Source organism: Hirundo rustica, chromosome 11, assembly GCF_015227805.2.
Source record: "Hirundo rustica isolate bHirRus1 chromosome 11, bHirRus1.pri.v3, whole genome shotgun sequence".
NCBI classification, from domain to species: Eukaryota; Metazoa; Chordata; class Aves; order Passeriformes; family Hirundinidae; genus Hirundo; species Hirundo rustica.
Window position 1 is genome coordinate 6,794,469 of NC_053460.1, and position 12,777 is coordinate 6,807,245.

Sequence of the window (12,777 nt, forward strand, 5' to 3'; positions counted from 1 at the left end):
CAGGGTGACGACAGGAGGCGGAGGGAAGAGAAGGAAAGGGGAGGGAATAGCGACTGCTGCGGAGCGGGATGGCTCCAGGAATTCCCCAGCGTTTCCTAACACACGCGGAGCAGCCCCAGACTGCCTGGCAAATTATTCAGACGGGGACTTTCAGTGATCGGCTGCTCCCTCTTCCTCTCCACCAATGTGTCTCTTGGCCTGTGCCAAGGCATCACTGTCCTTAGGCTTGTAAAACTCTCCCCAGCTCCAGCTCCAGCTCCCTGCTGCTCAGTAAGCTCATTAATTACCCAAAATGCCAAAGCAGTTATTCCTTCCCTTTTTGGCAGCCATCTTATAACAGCAGTCATTAGGCCAAAAGAGATGGAATTTGCTAATCAGGGTTATGAGTTCATCAGCTACACTTTGACCTCAGGCCGGGCTGCCTCTAAAGAGCATCACCGAAGAGAGGGGTGAGCAGGGACGCAGTGACTCTGCAGGCAGCTCCTGTGCCCTGGCCGCGCTGTCTGCAGCGTGTGCTCGCTAGCACAGCCTGAATTTCCATACGCACAGGCTCAGACATCGGGGTCTTGCTGATGCTGAAAGCGGGAGACCCCCAGCTCTGCAAGAACCAGGCCGCCTCAGGGCTTTCCAGCACCAGCCCCAAGCCAGGTCAGAAGCGGACATACCAACGCTGCAGCCACATCCTGCACCTTTACTTTCTCTTTTATCTCAGGTCCCAGGAGACAGAGCAATTTTCCCCCGCCAACTCGCCAACTCCGCCAACTGAAACATAAAGATAAGCCCAAGACTGAGTCTGTGACTGCCTTAGAAAACTTTTTGGCCGAAGTTTTCTTAGGGCTGGTGGGAATCTGGCATTTCTGTGCTGTGGGAAATTCCAGTGGTTCCAATTGGGATTTTAGTTTTCAAAAGAGAAAACGCCCACGTTTCCAAAAAAATGCATTTTGGGAAAATCCCAGCCTGCAGCTTCAGCTTTTGCTTACATCGTATTAGAAGAAATAGCCTATTTCAAGGAAATAAAATAAAAACTAAGGCTTGAAATAGTCTGTTTGATCCAGAAAGGACAGAACATGCTGAGTCTGTTGTGATGTTTTCTGGCCTTTCCCCAAACTGTGTTTTCTCAGGCTCCACAGAGCCTGATAGGAAACTTTTGTCCCAGGAAATGGCATTGCCTGAAGCCATCAGGCACCTTGGCTCCTGGAGGTGATGACACAGCGCACACATGCTCACATCTCCCCTGAAGAAACAGGTTCTGCTTCTTCTGCAAAGGGTTTGCTGCCAGATAGGTAAAACTGGGGAAGGGCTCTGACATTCTGGAAAGTGGGAGGCAGAATACTTTGTTTGCCAAAGGCATGGCTTGCCACAGGCCTTGTTTCAAGGCACAAACTGCTCCCTGGCAGATAATGCAGCTGCTGCTCCTCTGCAGACTGGGCTGGAGATGTTTTGCCTGGCAGAAGGCTCCCCTAGGTCACTTTTGTACATCTCCAATTGCTCCCTGTGAGCTCAGCAGCTGGATTTGGAGATGACATCTGCACAGGGAAATTCCACTGCAGGAGTGTGGAGGCCAGCTGCAGCCTCAGTGTGGCTTTGTGGGACACATCAGTGTGGGAGCCATCAAGTGCTGGCAGCAGTGAGAGCCTAAGCCATGACCAAGCCCTGTATTTCCCACCAAAAGCAGGACACAGAGGAACAGCAACTGCCTCAGATGGGAGCAGGCAGCTCCAATGAGCGGTGACAAACCTGCAGCTGGCAGAAAACTGGCACCATCACTCCCACCCCACTTCCTACACCACCCTCCCATCCTGTCCCATATCTGCTCCTCCACACCAGTGGCAGACCCTTACTGCACTTCTTTGAGGTCTTGCAGCATTGAAAAACCTAAAGTCAGAGGATCTGATGTATTCCAGGAGATATTCCCGATATACCTAGTGGTAAACCACAGGCATTGTGTCAGGATGACAGTGGAGGATCTCAGGGCTTCTCTGAGGTCATCTTACCTTCAACAGGTTTTAGCTTCTTTCGTTACAGTAGGAATTGTCTGGGCACTCGTTGTCTCAATTTGACTTTATTTCCCTTTAGTTTCCAGAATAGCAGGTTGTTTTTCAGTGTAGATCTGGACCTGTAGATTAAATTGTGATAGGGATGAGCAGTCAGGTGACCTCCTACATGAAAAATCCCAGAATCAACAGCATCCAAGTGGTGGAGTGTGCAGCCCTGTGAGTCAGGGACATCCAAGCCTTCAGGGAAACAAAGAGCAGAAAAGCTCAGCAACTGGGAACCAGGGCCAGCTTATCCCAGCCTGTTCCCATTCCTCCTTGGGAGATTTCTTGAGGTTACCTTCTGCTCCCAAAAGCTCCCTGAAGGATGTTAGAGCACCAAAGAAAGGCAGTAGATAACAGGAGATGGTTGGATTTTCCCCCCTGTATGTCACTACAATATGGCTGAGGAAGGCTTGGAAACATGGACAAGGGAAAAATATTCACAAACATTCACCTGCGCTCCTGCCATGGAGCGTGGGCAGAAGGAGCACACACTGGACACTGGGCAGCAACAGGGGGTCCTGCAAGCTCTGAGCCTTCCAGCACTGCCCCAGGTGTGACCCTCAGCAGCCACAAAAGGATGTCACACCAGACAGTTCAGTGTCCATGATGGGGTCTGTGCTCTCTGCCTCCAGCTCCTGCTTGGCTCTGAAGACATTTTTCGTATCAGGACAGATGTTCTGCTACCAAACATTGGTTTTGATGCCCATAAAAGGAGAGCAAGGTCTGCTGGAGACATTGGTAACAGGCACCAGGCACACTCAGAAGCCTGATCTGATGTCATCTCCTAACCTTTGGTTGCTGACTGGCGAGCCTGAGCCAGGAACCTGTTTATTGCTGCAAACCACAGATACCATAGGTCAAAGTGCCAGATCCCATCTTAGCCAGAAAAGATATGAAAGCTGCTCCAGCATTTCCCACCCACCCCAGCTTTGCCAGGGCTGTTCACAACCAGCTCGAGCTGTGCACGGGGGGCCAGGGTCCTCACAGGTCGAGGGAATACATGACTAATGCCAGAGGAATTGCTCTGGAAGGCAAAAGGCACCCTGAACCTGCAAAGCTTTATATGCAAAACAATATAGGAAAGAGAATGTGGGCTGTGTCCTAAACAAACAGGCAAAGGCCCCGGAACACCTCCCATATCCTTCAGGGAGTTTCCATGCTGGCAATTTTTGCTCTTTGATTCTTTGTGAAAGAAGAACTGTTTGTTACAGTAGATTTGTATTCCTTGAAATAAGGTCAAGACTGAGAATTAAAAGGGAAAGTCAGTGAGAGCTAGGAGCCTGTGTCTGGCTTGAAAGAAAGATGCCAGAGTGGATCAGTTGAGAATGTTGATGATTTGCACTTCATGGGAAGCATGTTCAGGAGCTCCCAAGGCCTCAGGAGTTGGTGACACTAGAGCAGGGCCTGGTGACAGGCACTGACAGCATCCTTGTCTGCCCATGGTATTGTCCTCCATCCCAGAGGCTTGCTGGAAAAACGCAGCAGGAACATTTAGCTTTTGGGATGACCCAGCCAGTGTTGGTGCTGCAAGAGAGACACACTGACACATGACTCCAGCTCTGGACACATGATGGGATTCTCTGTCCCCTGACAAAGCTCCCAGCTGCTTCATGGCAGCTCATCCTCACACTGACCCACCTCTCCTCGGTGGCGTTGGCAGCTCAGCCACTGCTCTGACACAAAGCCACCCACCAAGCCCCTCTCTCCTGGCTAAGGACACCAGTGCCAAACTCAGGAGAAGGTTCCTTAGAGCCAAATGTGGCCTCTTACTTTGGAGATGCCCTTTGGCGAAGCCTCTGTGCTTCATGTAGAGCTCTTGAGCCATTATTGTAATAAGGGAGAGAATTGAATGGCAGGTAATCAAGAGAGTATACTTGGCACCTCATGATTTTGTATTTTCTCACATTTAAGAATAAAGCAGGAAATGAGAAGCAGATGTCTGGACCAGTCTGCAGCCAGTGTCTCTGCAGGGGCGGAAAAACTCCAATTTTGGAAGTACTGACCACTCTGAGGGTTGTGTTCTAAGGAAACTGCTTTACGTAGGAAATGTAGTAGAGAACATTACACTGGCTTTCACTTCTCTGAACACAATGGCTTCCTCCTTCCCTGTAAATGAGAACAAATTTGAGGTCCAGCACACAGTGCACAGTGCCGATGCTCTGTATTTTCCACAGCTAGCAGTCAGCATCCCAAGGCAGATAGGCTGTGGACTGCAGCTCTTCCCCTGGCTGCATCACACCCGAGCTGCAAACTGTCGGCTGATCCCGGTGGGACATTGCAGGGAAAGGTGCACACCTGCAGTGGGAATTGGTGCCTCTCCTTGGCAGCTGGAGCAGCCCAAACTGAGGAAAACTCATCGTGTGCCTGTCCCACGGAGGCTGCCAAGAGCTGCGCTGTCTGCTGCAACGAACAAGATTGCAGTTGTTTGAAAGTATTGTGTCTAAAGAAACAAACATGGAGCTCGTCAGTGCACAACTTGGTTATGCTCTTTCTAAACAGGGAAAGGTCACTTGCCTCGCACAGAGCAATGCAGCCACTGGAAGCAAGCTCTTTCCTAGGAAAGGGGTGGGGAACTCTTGGGAAAGGTGCCTGGATGGCAGAGGTAAAACCTGGGCAGCTTTTCAGCTGAGGGGAAGGAGCACGAAGGAACTCGACCAGAGCAGGCTTCCCTGAACACATCTAGCCCTTGGCTCCTGCCCAAGTCCCTACAGAGCTGGGGAGGCATCCTGATGTCCCAATCCTTCTGTGTAGCTGCAAGCCCTGAAGGGAACAGGTCCACAAAGCTGGCATGATGGAGGAGAGACAGAGGAGCTGTCCCCCAGCTCTGAGGTCCCAGGAGGAATATGGAGCTGCTGGAGCATGTCCAGACACCACCAAGATGCTCCAAGGGCTGGAGCACCTCTGCTGCGGACACAGTCTGAGAGAGCTGGGGTTGTTCAGCCTGGAGAAGAGAAAGTTCCAGGGGGGCTTTTGAGCCTTTCCAGTACTAACAGGACTACAGGAGAGTTGGAGAGGGACTTTGGACAAGGGCATGGAATGACAGGACAAGGCAAGATGGCTTCAAACTGACAGAAAGCAGGCTTAAATTTGATATCAGGAATAAATTCTTCCCTGTAAGGGTGGTAAGCCCCTGGCACAGATTTTCCAGAGAAGCTGTGGCCGGCCCATCCATGGAACTGTTCAAGGCCAGGTTGGATGGGGCTCTGAGCAGCCTGGTCTAGTGAAAGGTGTCCCTGCCCATGGCACAGGTGGTTGGATTAGATGGCATTTAAAGATCCCTTCCAACCCAAACTGTTCTGTGATTCCATGATCCACGGAAGGGTAGTCTCTTGTCACTGCCCTGCAGGGAGGAGAGGTGAGAGTGGCAGCAACAGTGGTCAGGAGGGCAAGACAGAAATCTCCATGTGCCATCGGAGACTGTGGCTGCTGTTGGAGCTGCTGCCAGGCTCTCCCTTGGCACAGGGACTCTTTCCTCCTTTGCTTCCTGGAAAAGGATTCTTCCAGAGCCCCTGTGGACTGGACAGAGGATGGGGAGCAGCAGAGTGCCATGGCTCTTCTATTTCACCTCTGCCAGAGCCTGAGGCCAGGCTAGTGCCTGCTGCAGCAGCCCCACTTACTCCCCCTATTCCTCCCTCCCATGTCAGCAGGAGCAGCCAGTGCCTGTGCAAGGCATCCTTGTGTCCTGGAAGGGTCTTCCTGGCAGGAACAGCCAGGTCCTGGCCCCAGCCCTTTGCCTGGGCTGTTGTGAGTACCCATCTGCCACAGAGGCAGTGCTCGGGCCCACAATATGCACGGGCCAGCACAATCAGCACCTCTCCCCTCTTCCACTTCTCCATTCAGCGTGTCTGCACACGCCGACAGTCTCAAAGGAAGGAGTTTACCAGAAGCAGCTCTGTTCTCAGAAAGGCTCACCTCTTCCCATCTCCTCTGGGCAGATGTCTGGGAGCCTTCCAACAAAGGCTGTGGAAACTGTTTGACATGAGGTTATCATTAAGCCATGATGGTGGGTGAAGGAGAGATCCCCAAACCTCTCTCCAGTGGGGGACCCCCAGCAGTATCTCCATGAGGCTGCTGGCACCTGTGGGCCAGCCCCAAAAACGAGGGGGGCTGCCATCTGCAGTGCTATGACCTGCCAGATGTGGCTGTGCTGGGGCACTGGCAGCCCCGGGCTGAGCCGAGCCCTTCCATCCCAGCACGTTTCCTATGGAATGGGATATCACTGCCGCCCCGGCTGGAGCTCACCTCACTCATTCTGGCGGCTCAGTCACCAACATTGCACCGAGCTCCTGCCAGCGCCTGGGGTTACGCACAGGCAGCAGCAAACAGCTTCCAGCAGCCAACAAGCCTTTCCATGGCCCAGCACGACAAACACCCACACGGGATGGGCAAGAAAAACAAGCCCAGGCAAACATTTCCCTGCCCAGCTGCTTAACCCTGTTCAAGCCTTGCTGGCTCAGCTGAGAGATCAGGGAGTCACCGGACCCCTTCCCTCCCCAACCCCAGCTTTTCTGCACCCCACATTGTAAGGACAGGGTGTATCCTCCACCTCTGCCCAGAGCCTCCACACTCCTGTGGGTTTCAGCCGTAACCCCACTGGGGAGCTGCTCCCTCAACACTGCATTTAGATGTAGATTCAGCCTGTTTCCAGGGCAGCATGCTTTTGCCTTAGCCAAGCTTTCTTTCTGGAACCGTGACAGCGTCATGCCTGTCTCACTGCCTGATGCATGAGATTCTTGGGCTCCTGACGTGCTGTCGTGGCTGTGGGTGTGATTTTAGGGTCAATGCAGCTGTCTTGTTTTAGGGTCAATGCAGCTGGCCTAAAAGAGCCACACATGCCAGATATTAGTACTTTGCTGTTGGCAGGGGATAGTTTAAAAAGACTGGATAAGGGTGAAAGTGATTCCTTCCCCAGGCTATGATTCCTCATACCAACCCAAGGAGGCAGCAGGGAAGAACTGAAGAAAGCAGAGGTGAGGGATGTTGGGGATTCAAAGTGTTATTTCAGGAGCAATTCCCCCCCCTAGGACAGCACTGATGTCAAACCAGGGCTATAAGCAAAAGCAGTTCTGTTCATAACTGCACCAGAACAAAATGGACTGTCTGCACAAGAGCAGTGAGAGGCCCTTCTCACGGACCTGGACCACAGCCCAGCGTCCTCCCTCTGCGTGTGGGCATCCTCCCTGTCCAACCCCAGCCCATGGCTCCAGAGAACTGCAGCTTCACCCACTCCAGGCCAGTGGACTGAAATTTCGGGACCGAGCCAGCTGCGAGGAGCAGGACCTGCTGATGGCTCCTCCGAGCTGTGACAGAAGGGATGGGGCAGCACTCGCAAGCGCTGGAGCAAAAGCTCTCTCCAGGAGAGGTGCAAGGCAGTGGTGCAGCTGCCCCCTGAGCCCCCTGGCCATCGCTGGCCGGCATCCGCCGGGAGGAAAAACCCCCATCAGCAAAGGATGCGCCGCTTCCCCTGGGCGCTCACCGGATGGCTGATAAGGAACAAACCCACCCATGCCTGGCCCTCGGTCCTGGCCCCCCAGCCCTGATGTGAGAGGCTGTGAGGAAGGGACACACGTCCTTTGCCCTTTTCTGCTCTTGGAAGTGTCCCGCGGGCCCCAAGGAGCTCACACCGCGCTCTGCCCCCGGGGAAGGCTCCTGCGGAGTTTCCCGAGCTGGAGGCGCCTCTCTGCCGCTCTCTGCAGCAGACAATGCCATCGTGCGGCGGCTGCTGCTGCCTCGGCGGACTGAGCATCCAGGCTGAGAACTGCTGCTTCCACCCCGGAGTTAATAAGCAGTTAAATACCCCTCTGTCGTGCTGAAGTGCTTCCATAGCATGAGGAGATCCCTTAGCAGGATGCCGCTAACTAGGAGCTCTTTGGGTGATCCTGTTGGTGAGGGCTGTTCTGGTGCAGTAGGGAACACCGTGTGTTGCTTCAGGGACAGTCCAGTGTCTTGCCTGGCTGTGACACCAGAGCCGAGTTAAACCAATGCAGAGCTGAAGCCATGAGTGTGTGCTGCTTTCCATCCCCTCTGTGTAATTCCTTCTGTCAGGCTGGACACTCAGCTGTGCTGCTCTCACCAACCTGCCCTTGGGCACCTGGCACATGGAGAGCAGCTCAAACTCTGCCTGGAGCCTTGAGAGACAGGGCTGGTCCCATCCAGAGCAGGTTCCAAACCAGCTGCTCTGTCTCATCTCCTGTGTGGAGCACAGCTCCAGCCCAGCGGTGCAGTCAGGGCAATTCCTCCTTCCCACCCACACCTGTCCCTTTGCTGACTGGGGCTCACTTGACTGGAGATGCCCTGGTGCTGGGGCTCTGTCCAGGACATCTCTGTGTTCTCTTCTGCAGGGGTCTGTGAGGCCAGACAGAGAAAACCAGTGCTAATTAAAAAGAGAGCACTGAAATTTGGACCCGTTCCTTTGCACTTCAGTCCTGGCACAGCGCAGCTCTGTTGCCTCCCTCGGACTCACCCAGCAGTGACATCTCCACGCTGTGGGTTGTGAGTGTTGTGCAAGGGTGGAGTTAGGGGAGTTCTGATAACTCCTCCCCACTCTCTGCAAAGGTCACCAGCTCAATCCAGTGAAACTAAGGAGGAAACAAATGCCCAAAGAGCAGAAATCCCCAAACGTGTCACATCAAATCACAGAGAAGCTACTGGGACAGAGCCACGTGGTAACAGCATGTGCATTCTGCTCTATATCATTAATTTACTGATGTTAAATATTTCAGCAGGTAACTTCCAGGGCTTCCAGAACTGTCCTAGTGGCTGTGATCACAAATTATTCATCAGTAGCAAGCGAACAAGAAAAGCCTCTATGAACAAGTGTATTTCTGAGGCTCCTGGTGTCTTCTTACCTTTCAGCTGGCTCCCTCTGCCTTCCAGAAGATATATCTCACCATCAAGCAGAGGCTGCCCAGCACTAAGAAGCTGAATCTGCCCCAGATTGTCCAGCCTCAACACAAGCATGAGACATCCCATCACATGGTAGCCTTTCCCTGCCCTTTTGCTTGCTGTTTGATGAGATATTTGAGGAGGGTGGCAAAAGAGCAGCTTGGCTTAGGCCTGCTCAGTGTGGTCCAGCAGCTTTTGATCAGTGCAGGACAGAGGTGGAAGAGCCACTGTTTGCCCAGTGTGGGCCGGGCAGATGTATTCACCCCGAATCTTCACTGGGGATCAGGGCAGAATCTTCCTCCCAGCACCTGAACCTCTCCCTGCTCTCTCTCGCCTCTCCGGTTCTCAACAGCTGGCCTGGATCACAGCTCACTTCAGCCTTGCCCACCGGAGGTGGTGTTCCACAGCTACACCCCTGGTGAGGTCTGTGACATGCCACTGGTTCTGAGGAACAGGGACAAGCTGAGTGCTGGGACGTTGTGGGCCTGATATTTCTGGCTCCAAGAGATTTTAGCCTGCTAGCAGCTGCTAACTTTTTCTCAAGGGAAAATTTCTCAAGAAAGCTTCTTCTCGAAGCAATCTTGGCAAACAACTCTCCTTTCTCAAAACAGTATTTCTCCAGGTGGTGTTTGGCTGTTTCTCTAGTTTCACCAATGGGATTAGAGAGGTGGTGTTCCTATTCACCAATCATGTTAAATCTGTATCAGAACACCTTATAAAAGGTGGTAAGAATTAGACAATAAAGCCTTTTCTATACGCTTTGGAGTCTCTCGTCTTTCTTTTGTGTCCTACAATGAGAGGACATGGAGGTTTAACATGGTACTGGAAGAGGAGAGCGGAGAAAGGTGGTTAAGGATGGCACCAGGGTATGTCCACCTGTCTCCACAAGTGGAAAAACCATCATTCCATGTCTTCCCCTCAGGTTCCTCAGCTGGTGAAAGTTATCTTGGAGAGCTCACCTTATTTCCAGCTGGTGGATCCCAGTGGTGCACGCTGCAAGGTGCCACAGGGCCTCTCTATGACCTTTCAAGTCCTCTTCACCCCTGCATGGAACAAGGTGAGTCTGGAGGTCCCAAGAGATTGGTGTCTTCAGTGCAAAGTGAACCTGCAAGGCTGCATTCAGGGCATCTGGTCTGGATTTTGAGGGCCTCTGCTGGTTTCAGTGGAGTTGTGCTGGATCTAGAACTGGGAGATACTCTTTGCCCATGCTGAAGATGAGGATAAATGCCCTGTGCCAAGACCATTTCTTTTCCTGCAGGATTATTTCCACCAGTTCCTCTGCATCACTGAAAGGGAAAAGTTCATTGTGCCAATTTGTGCCATTGGTGCCCAAGCCATCCTGGACTTCCCTGGCCAGCTGGACTTCTCGGAGTGTCCGGTCAAGTGCAGCACCCAGAAACGATGGGAACAGCAGCTGGTAACCAGCTGAGCACCCAGAGGTGAGACAGCTCAGGTTCTGTTGTGCAAAACACCTTTGGGTGACAACAGAGTTGGTAAAGAGCAACAAAAGGAACCAGAGCACGGAGCTGCTGCCCTGCAGCCGTGGCTGGAAATGGGCAGGACCTGTGGGGTTTGCTGTCGCTTCTGGTGTTTTAAGCAGGATGCAGCCTTGGAGCTTTCTCTGTCCCAGATTTCCTGGAGGGTGCTGGAACACGCTGGAACCAGCTGGCTTGCACCCTCCTGAGCACAAGCAGCTCCTGAAATGGTTCCTCACCACTGTCAGCCAAACAGACCTGTTCTCTGGAGGCCACAGGCACGTGGCTTTCCAGTGGTCCTCCCATGAGATGCCCATGTGAGCTGGGTTGTGGACAGCCTGTGCTGTTCCTGTCAGTCTCAGAAGACAATCACCATTTCTCCAGCTGCCTGAACTGGAGAGGGTAATGCATTTTTGACGCTGTATCTGCAGTGAAACCAGTTTAGTTGGCAGGTTGAGTTGAGGATTCCTTGATCCCAGAGGTCTTGGTGTAGGAGCTGAGGTCAGGAGTGCAGCACAGACCTGCTGTCTAACCTGGGGCAGCTGAGTGGCTTTGATTTTTTCCCTGGGAAAACAGAGGTCAAAAGGCAAATTGACTTTTCTGCTGTGAACCATGAGGGTCTGAGAGGAGCTTCCAATATAGCCTGCCAAAGCTATTTAAGCAGGCTCCTCGGATGCTGTTCAAACACACTGCTGCTTTGGACTGTGCAAATACATAGGCAAGAACTTGTAAATCCCTGCACAGGTTTTCTCTGGGGTTTCCAGATCTTGTTTTGTCACTGCCAAAATAAATACCCAATAAATTCTGGCATCTTTTTGCAATGTACTTGCCAGCTGTTCTATTGAGTGCTACAGAGCATGTTGGATCCGGCTTGATAGAGGGATTTAAAGATTTTCTGAACTTCAAGAATTAAATATGGAAATAGACAAAATAGAGCCTGGGTGCAGTGACAGGGAGAAAGATGGAGCTTGTGAGCTGCTGATTCTGACAGAATTTTTCAGCACTGAGATGGAGTAATGGATGCTTTAACCTAACAGACTGGGTTTATTGGAATTGTTGATGCTGTTTGATGTCAGCTATTACACCATCACTAAAAAGTAATATATATTAAGATTAAATTATATTTGGGCTTCTTAGGCTTTAGTGAACACATGAAGGAATTCAATTAGCAATTTTTTCTGTTTTTCTTGGGGTGAGAGGTAGCCTTTAATGAGACCAATGCTCCCAAAATCTAAGGATTTAACAACGGCAGTTAAGGCACCAGTGGACAAAAGAAAGTTTGGCTGTAGAAGATAACTATACCATGGGACTTGAAGTTGACTGCAGACTCCTTGTACATGGAATTTACCATGAATGCAGGTGCATGGTGCTTTGAGAGCCTTGGTCACAGAACTGCCAGCTTTGCTCACTTGTCAGTTCTGTTTCTAAATTACGTCAGGAGTACTTGGCCCTTGGTATCCTTGTGGCCATAACTTTAGCCCAGCTCGGTCAATAAGGGGAGCTGATGCCTGATGAAAGCAAGCAAGATGCAAATGACCCTTGAGCTTCATTGCAGAGAGCTGGATGCAGAGTATGGGAGAGATGAGGTCATTTTATCCCACAGGATCTTGTGAGGGCTGGATCTCCTGACACTAGAGTCAGTAGCTGTTTCTGATCCTGTCTGTTCTGTTTGTATTCTGCTGATTGTGGTTGGTTTGCTCTTTGCTTGCACAAGTGAGCAGAAGTGAACTGGACTGCAAAAGCAATGACATCCCCAAATCTCCCCCAAGAGTCCTGCTGTCTCTGTGTTGCAGCCCTGTCTCTGTCACTTCTGCCATGGGAGCTCTGAGCACTGGTGACACCCTGCAGGTGACAGTGGGATTTCAGCTCCTGAAGACTGGTGACAATTCTGCACCCCTTAGAGTGCACTGCGACACAGGTGAGTGCTGGGCACTGCACAGGGCACTCCGTGCATCCCTCAGAGCAGAGCCCTTTCTAAGCAGAAACACTAATGTGGACATGGGTTTAAAGAGGGAGATGACGATCGTTTTCATGGCGCTCATTTTGTAGTGGTTTGGCATCCCGATCATTGTAGAGCTCCATATAAATGCCATTTCTAGTGCATGTCTGATATTTGTTGTCCCATCTTTCCTGGGAAACACTCACCTGCAACGGGAAAGGAGAGCTTGGTACTGAAGTTTGAGCCCAGATGAATACCAGGAGTTACTTGGCTGGGAATAATGAAGGTTTGAAAGCCCTAGAAATGAGGGAGCCTTTGGTAGGGGTCTGTTCTAGAGGGTGACATGCAGGCAGGTTGTCCAGGACATCCTTATGCAGTGCACATGCAGCTCTCAGGTTGTGATAAATGTACTGATCCATGGAACTGCTCATTCAGGTAA